The following is an 8,806-nucleotide window of genomic DNA, read 5'->3' on the forward strand; positions in this document are numbered from 1 at the left end:
GAACTAACATCTGATCTCTCTGAAGTGTTTTCTGACCTTCGGCCATTTTGTTTGTGACCTCTGTTTTCCTTCACCTTCTTCATGTTCACACTTCTTTTCTGAACCAGCTGGACAATGCCCCCCTCCTCTCTCTCCCTCTCTGTCTGTCTCTCTCGTTGTTTTGTAAATAGCACAATGTCCGTTTAAGAATGCAAATCTCACCTCTCTCCATCACTCCATCTCTTTCTTCTCTCTCTTTACCCTTTTCTCCCTAGTTCTCTTGCCCCTTCTCTTCTCCTTCTCCTTCTCTTTCTGTCTCCCTCTCTCTCCCTTCCTCTCTCTTTCGCTCTGTCTTCGTTTCTCTTCATGTCTCTCCATTCTCCTCTTCTATGTCCTCTATATCTCCCCTCCCTCTTTGTCTCTGTCCCTCCCTCTCTTTTTCTCTCCTTTCTCTTTCTCCTATCTCCCCCTCTCTTTCTCTCTGTCTTCATTTCTCCTCATGTCCCTCCACCCTCCTCTTCTATCTCCCCTCTCTCACCTCTCCGTCCTTCTCTCTGTTTCTCCCTCCAACTCTCTCTCTCTCCCCTGCAGAGTGTGAAATCCTACAGCGTTGTTATTTGGCCTTAGTTAATTTTAGCTCGTCAGTCGGACACAGAGGAGAGGAAGAGGAGAGGGGGAGGGAGAAGAGGTGATGAGACAAAGGTGATTTTTACACCTGAATAAACCCTGTGTGTCTCTGGTTTTACTCTGATCGCAGAAATCACAGATCTGATGCAGTATTCTCTTATTTACATGGTCAACAAAGACACAGAGGACTATCAAAGCAGGACTGTACCAGGACTAGACTAGGAAGAAAACAGGACTAAAGCAGGTCAGGCCCAGAACAAGAAAACTAGAAGAGGACTAAACCAGGACTAAACTTGTGGGTTCGTGGGTAGAGCTGTGGTCCCCTGAAAGGTTGGAGGATTGATTCCTGCTCTGAACTCTGATGAAGCTCTGGAGTTGTGTTCTTAGGCAAGACCATACCGACTTGTCAAAGCCTGATCCCGTCAGATCTCAGAAGCTCAGCAGGGTCGGGCCTGGTTAGTACTTAGATGGGAGACCACTGGGAAAATCAGGTGTCATTGCGTCCTTAGGCAAGGCACTTCACCCACATTGCCTTATATGAAAGTGGTGTGATGGTGGTGGTTGGAGGGGCTGATGGCGCAGGTTGACAGCCACACTTCTGTCAGTCTGTTCCAGGGCAGCTGTGGCTACAGTTGGAGCTTACCACCACCACCAGAGTTTTTGAGAGTCCAAAAAGGCGCTATATAAAGCTGATGCATTATTATTATTATTTAAGACACTTCACCCACATTGCCTAGTATGAACATGGTGTGTTCATGAATGATTGGTGGGGGCTCATGGCGCAGATTGTCAGCCTTGCTTCCGTCAGTCTGTCCCAGGGCAGTTGTGGCTACAGTAGTATCTTCCCACCATTGAGTGTGGAGAGAACAAAAAATAAGACAGTGTAGTGCGTTGAAAGGCTTCAACGGAGCTGTAAAGCACATTACAAGTGTAAGGCATTAAAGAGAAAGAGATACTTCATTGGAAATTCACGTTTGGCAACAACATTTCCACTATTCTTCTCAGTCCCTTTGTGTCTCAGTGCAATTTAACAAGAGAACTGGTCAGGTAGAGTGAGCAAATCAGTGTCAGGGCAGTTTAAGGAGAGGAAGAGCCAAAAGTGTCCCTCCTCTGTGTCCTGCAGCATCACAGTAGTGTCCTGCCACCAAAACTCAGCCAGGACTAAACCGGGTACTACACCAGAATCAGAGTTGCTTGGCAAATCCAGAGTGATATCTGATACTGATACCCTCCCCCCTCTGTGTCTTGAGTCTGGTCAAATATGATCATCCAGTCAGATTTGTATTTTTCAGTGACACAAGTGAAACAAAGGAGCTCGTTGGTCACTCATCATTTAGCTACAAAATCACATTTCTCTCACCTCAGATGAACAGTTTTTCAGTCCTCTGTGATAGTTTCAGCCGTATTTGTTCATGCACACCCCTGACTGTTTTTGATATGGGAACATTATAACACGGTGGAGAACTCTAAAAAGTCAAATTTGCATAATGCCCCCTCTTTAAAGATCTCAAAGGTGATAGTGTTGAAATACTTACAGTGTGTGATCTGAAAATGACTCTGTCCCTGAGGCTCTGGTGTATTCTCCAGCTTCAGTTTCATATTAACAACCATATCATTACAATATCATTACTGCTGCTGCCTCTCCTTAATTAGCATGTAGTTATTATCTAAGCACTAATGGAAAAATTAAGAGACTAAACTAAGACATATTATGCAAAATTACTTCTTATAAGATGTTATATTTTAAGTCAGAGTAGTAGTATGATTTGTTTAGACTGATTCCTGCAGATTTTAGTAAAGCTGTATTGTCCTGCATTTGAGGCTTGAGTATTCAGAAAATTATTGTTTTAACCTGCCTCCTATCTCCTCCCAGTATAGTTTTGCAGTTTTGACTGTGAAGTGAACCAGTGAACAGTTTTAGATCAATATTGCAGTTCAGAGAAAATTATGATCCATGTATAGTTATAGTTTAATACGAAATACTCGAGAGAGAGAGAAAACATATGTCTCCTTTAAACAGGTCCAAACCAGGTCTAAATAACACGCAAATTCACTTCCTATATGGGACTCTAACCCACAACCTTCTGTCTGTGAGGCTGAAGCACCAACCACTCTGCCACAATACAAAAGAAGACTACAGCAGGGTCAAACCAGAACTACATGAGAACTAAACCAGTTCTAAATGAGGACTAAACCAGATCTATATGACGTATAAACCAGGTCTAAGTGAGGACTAAACCAGATCTATATGACATATAAACCAGGTCTAAATGAGGACTAAACCTGTGTAGCTTTTATACTAATATCTGGCTCAAAAACAAAGCCTAAATAAGATCCTGTTTGCATCTTATTTGAATAGACTGTCAGGGAGTTTGAAGTCTCTCATATGTAAATCCGTGTAGACAGACATGCCACAAAACAGGACAGCAATCTGAATATCATTTACATAAAGTGCATTTCTGTAAACACAAAATTCTGCACCTGCCTCCTGCTCTATCAAAGAAAAGTGCTAAACGTCAGCGCTGGGCTAATGGGAAGAGTCATATTTGTTTACTGAAGAGAACAGGACAGTTTTATGTTTGTGTGTTCTATGTTCAGGCAGCAGAGCCAGATACAGGTTCGTATTTAAAGTCCATCGACTTATTCTATCAACATAAATATGTTTAGTTGAGTGGTCAGATCCACTGACCCACAGGTTGATGGTGCGATTCCAGCTCCCACATATGAATATTGTTATTGTGTCCTTGGGCAAGACACTTGACCTCTACAGTCTGTGTACGCTGGTCTGTGAAAGTGTGTGTGAATGGGCGAGTGGTTCCTTGATGTAAAGTGCTCTGAGTGCCTTGAAAGTGGAAAAGCGCTGAATTAAAAAAAATAATAATATGTGTGTATGTATAATATAATAGTTTTAAGGGTGGTCAAAACTATAATATACAGAATTAAAATTAGCTAAAAGAAAGGCAAAGGAGAAATTCAGTTTGTCAACTGTTGTCAAATAAGTTTATTTAGGTCAAAAATGTTTCGCAGCTTATCCAAGCTGCTTCTTTAGGTCTGGTCAGACGCTCGTGGAACCTGTCTTATATTTGCCTGAAGGGAGGATCTAACTCCACTGAAACTACTCTGAAACTAACATCCTACTTGTTTACACTTTCTGTTTGTTAGCTAGGCCAATTCATCTGTATTGAGTGAGGGGACATATTAGCTGAATCATTCAGGCCCATAATGACACACCTCTGGACCTGACCTAAATATCCCTATTGTTCTCTTTATTGCTTTATCTTGAGTTGCATGCCACATTTAGGATTGGATAAAAACAATGCATTGTTTTTTTAAACTACTTTTATTTATTATACGTATACATACTTATATTTTATTTATTTGTTCAGATTGAATTGCATACATTCACTTTAGACAGGGAAGACACTTGCAGTCTCTACTGATCCATTCCAAAGCAAAACAGTAAAAACACATCTTTTGTGAATTCTAAAAACATTCCAGAGTCCTACATATGTCCATAGATCATGACAGTATCATCTGATTGATCTGAATGTGCAGAATAATCATAGAATCAAAGAAGCATATTGGGTCTTGGAGTACTGACACCTCCAAAACTGGTATCGGTGCACCTCTGGTTTAGCACTAGATTAGATCTGGAATAGTCCTATTATAGACCTGGTTTAGCTCTGGATTAAACTTGGAATACTCCTGTTAAAGACCTGGTATAGCCCTCGGTAAAACCTGGAAGAATCCTGTTATAGAGCTAGTTTAGCCTTATGTGCAATAGTCTTGTTATAGACCTGGTTTAGATCTGGTTTAACACTATATTAGACCTGGAATAATCCTGTTATAGACCTTGGTTAGATCTGGTTTACCCCTAGATTAAACCTGCCATAGTCCTGGATTTGGTTTAGCACTAGATTGGACCTTTTACAGACCTGGTCTAGATGTGGTTTATCTTTAGATTAGACCTGAAATAGTCCTGTTATAGACCGAGTTTAGCACCATATTAGAACTGGCATAGTCCTGTTATAGACCTGGTGTAGCCCTAGATAAAACCTGGAATAATCCTGTTATAGCTCTGGTTTAGATCTGCTTTAGCTCTGGATTAGACCTGGAATAATCCTGTTATAGCTCTGGTTTAGCCTTAGATTAGACCTGGAATTGTCCTGTTATAGACCTGGTTTAGATCTGGTGGTGCTCGGAAAGCCAAGTGTTTTCTTTGGTGTTACTTGGTGTGAAAAGATTGAGATCCACTGGTCTAAATCACCCAAAATAAACATAAAATTGGCATATTTTAAGACAAACTGAAATGATAAAATATGATATCAAATTAAAATGACACAACACTTCCACTTAAAACACAAATCACAACCACGCATATTCTTCAGTAATCATAACATTAATTAGTAAATGCCATAGTTTAATAATATGGTAATCAAATGTGTCAATATGGACATCAAATCAGTTACTATGGCGACCAATAGTGCCTTAAATGATCAGTAAATGAGCGCTCCTCTGTAAACTCACCATCTGCATGTCTGGAGGTGATTCTACACACTAACCCCCCCTCCTCTCCACGGGCCATCCTGCGCTGAGCCCCTGATGTGTGGAGAAGGAGACCCCGCGGCTGTTTGATTGACAGGTCGTCTCTGGAGAAGGTCCCCGGAGAGGACGTGACCTTCCGCGTCTACTGTTTAGGGAGTACGGCTGTTTACATCAACTGAGACTGAGCGGCAGAGTGGTTAGCCTCCTGGTTAGACTCCTGATTAGGGATGTGACAATAACTGAAATATCGTGATACTGTATCATCAAAAGTCTCACAGTAATATCATGGGCTGTCACACTACATTGAATTACATTTTTCTTTGCTTAAAATCATTGTTATGATGCAGGAACAGCTAAAAAAAAAAACAGAGAACTACATAGACCATGATCCTTTTCTCTGTTTTAATCCAATCTACATGCTGAAATAACTGTTATAGACTATTCACTTTTACGTCACAAACTAGAACGACGTTTGGAAACATTTGATGAAAACTTCCGGACTCTGGAGGACTCTGTTCACGGTAGTAAGTCTGACAAAATCGAGAAAAAATGAGAATGGCCCAGTTTTGTCACTGTTGAGTTCCGTTATGTACGGCTAATCCAGTGCTTCTCAATTATTTTCTGTCACACGCCCGTAGGAAGAAGAAACATTTCACGCCCCCCACTCCAAAGAACCACTACAAAACGTGGATAAATCGCACCATCGCCTTCAGTCGCCTACATATGAGTGTAAACGTTTTAGTCACGTCTCCAAAGCAGCATGTGTATTCCACGCTGCACTCACCTGCGTCATGAGGCGGTCCGCTCCCGTGTCCTCCTCGTCTTTTAAAATGACATCCGTGTTTTTATTTATTTATTTATTCAGTATTTTACCAGGTAAGTCAATTGAGAATACCCACTCATTTACAATGATGACCTGGCCAAGAGGCAGGATAAAACAGAAGCACAAACAGAACACATCAACTCACACATCAACTATAACATGAAACATTGAAAGTGTTAAAAGCATGTGCAGTTATCCTGTAAAATACTCTGGATGGAGTTTTTGAAAGTCGACAGAGGTAAAAACGAACTAAGTTTTAAAGTCTGTTGAAGGTGGTTCCAGTCACTTGCTGCAGAAAACTGAAGTGAGGAACAGCCCAAAGTTGGACTCTTTTGGCGCTGTGAAGCTGTGGATGTGTAGTAGTGAGCTGAGGTAGGATGGAGTTTTACCAATTAAACATTTATAAATGAGCAGTAACCAGTGGGTTTGGCTGCGGGTGTGGAGAAAGGGCCACTTCACCAGAGAGTAAAGTGTGCAATGATGGGTGGTGAATGGTGCACATGTGACAAAGCGGATGGCTGCATGATAAATCACATCGAGCTTATGGAGCAGTGTCTTTGGTGCAGATCTATAAACTAGGTCTCCATAGTCAATGATCGGGAGGACTGTAGTTCTGACCAAAAGCTCTTAGTTATAGTTTGGCAGTATCATCTCCTTTGCTCTTTGGTACGCCACCTTATATGACGCTAACAGAGCTTGCTGCTTTACTGAAGTAGCATTCACAAAGCGGGATGATTGTTGCAATATTCAGTAAAACTCAAGCGGCTTATCAGCGTGATTGGGTTGTAATGTCTTTAAGCAATGCCGTAATTTATTTGGCTTCATGCTGTCCGCTGCCAATATTTCTAGTCACAGTAAACACAAATTCAAGATGATTCAATCTTAATTGCAATAAATATCATATCAAGAGATTTGAATTTCGTTACATCCCTACGCCTGAACATTCTGAGTATTCTACATCGTATGGGCCTCTATTGATGGGACAAGAATGGTTCCTTTGACGGAGGTCCTGTATTAACATAACAAAAGGCTCTCGTCTGTCTGTTGAAATGACACACACAAGAGGCGGTGTCAAAGCGGAAAGTGATACCAGCAAGAAAAATGTATGCCTGAGTCTGGTCTGAAAGCCTCACTTAAGCTCATTAAAGGGGCAGTGTAGTGTCTTTTCCACTGGCATGGTTCACTTGGGGCCTCCGAGCTCGTCTGGCCTGGTTTTGAAGCGTCATAGAACTCGAGATCGTTATTTTTGTGGTCTTGTTCTCGTCTCGGACTCGACCGTGTTTGGACTCAGTCTTGTCTCGGTCTTGAAGGCGCTTGGACTCGGTCTTGTCTTGGTCTTGAAGGTTCTTTGACTCGACCTTGTCTCGGTCTTGAAGGTCTTGATCTCGATTTGGTCTCTATGGGCTGTGGTCTCGGTTTTGTCTCAGTCTCAGCCTTTAAAAGTCTCGGTCTTGTCTTGGTCTTGACCCTCACAGGTCTTGTTCTTGTCTTAGTCTTGACCCTCACAGGTCTTGGTCTAGTCTTGGTCTCAGGACCCTGTGGTCTCGGACTGGTCTTGGTCTCGATTAGTGTGGTCTTGACTACAACACTACTGTTTAGTGTCGCTCCCTCCCGGCAAACCAATATATTGGCCAACCAATGCCAAACTCTTATTTTGATTATACATTACAATGTTTTTACTTAGATGATGTTGTCCTGATGGCTTCATCAAACCAGGACCTTCAACATGCACTGGGGCGGTTTGCAGCCGAGTGTGAAGCAGCTGGGATGAAGATCAGCTCCTCCAAATCCGAGGCCATGGTCCTCGACCGGAAAAAGGTGGCTTGCCCTCTCCGGGTGGGTGGAGAGTCCCTGTCTCAAGTGGAGGAGTTCAAGTATCTCGGGGTCTTGGTCACGAGTGAGGGGAGGATGGAGCGTGAGATTGACAGGCGGATCGGTGCAGCGTCGGCAGTGATGCGGTCGCTGTATCGGACCGTTGTGGTGAAGAGGGAGCTGAGTCGAAAGGCGAAGCTCTCGATTTACTGGTCAATCTACATTCCTACCCTCACCTATGGTCATGAGCTTTGGGTAATGACCGAAAGGACAAGATCACGGATACAAGCGGTCGAAATGAGTTTCATCCGCAGGGTGGCTGGGTGCTCCCTTAGAGATAGGGTGAGGAGCTCAGTCACACGGGAGGAGCTCGGAGTAGAGCCGCTGCTCCTCCACGTCGAGAGGAGCCAGTTGAGGTGGCTCGGGCATGTGTTTCGGATGCCTCCTGGACGTCTCCCTCGGGAGGTGTTCTGGGCACGTCCCACCGGGAGGAGGCCTAGGGGAAGACCTAGGACACGCTGGAGGGACTACGTCTCTCGGCTGGCCTCGGAACATCTCAGGATCCCCCTGGAAGAGCTGGAGGAAGTGTGTGTGGAGAGGGAAGTCTGGGAGGCCCTCCTCAGACTGTTGCTCCCGCGACCCGACCCCGGATAAGCAGAAGAAAATGGATGGATGGATGTTTTTACTACTTCTAATAATAATAGTAATAATAATACTCCCTACAACTGTAAAACAACTCAACCTTATGTAACAGATAACCTTATGTCCTGTCAATCATCATATCATCATTATCTTCCTATGACCTCTTGTATATAACTGAGATTTTATACTGTATTACTCATTTTTCTATTTTATTTTGTATATTTACATTTATATAATTATGTCTTATTTGACACCTGTCTCTTGCTCTTTTTTGCTACATATTTAGAATTTATTATTACCATTTATAATTTTGATCTTTGTTATTATAATATAATGTGTGATGTGTGAGCTATTGTGTCCAAATAATTTGCAAAGTTT

At 42.6% G+C, this 8,806-nt stretch overlaps 1 pseudogene; it reads left to right on the forward strand.

Moving 5' to 3' along the window:
• The first annotated feature begins 991 nt into the window (after positions 1-991).
• Positions 992-1,110, forward strand: LOC129409587 (5S ribosomal RNA; annotated as a pseudogene).
• The last annotated feature ends 7,696 nt before the right edge of the window (positions 1,111-8,806 follow it).

The sequence above is a fragment of the Boleophthalmus pectinirostris genome, unplaced genomic scaffold, assembly GCF_026225935.1.
Source record: "Boleophthalmus pectinirostris isolate CB_2022bp ecotype Guang Dong unplaced genomic scaffold, ASM2622593v1 HiC_scaffold_2, whole genome shotgun sequence".
Taxonomy (NCBI): domain Eukaryota; kingdom Metazoa; phylum Chordata; class Actinopteri; order Gobiiformes; family Gobiidae; genus Boleophthalmus; species Boleophthalmus pectinirostris.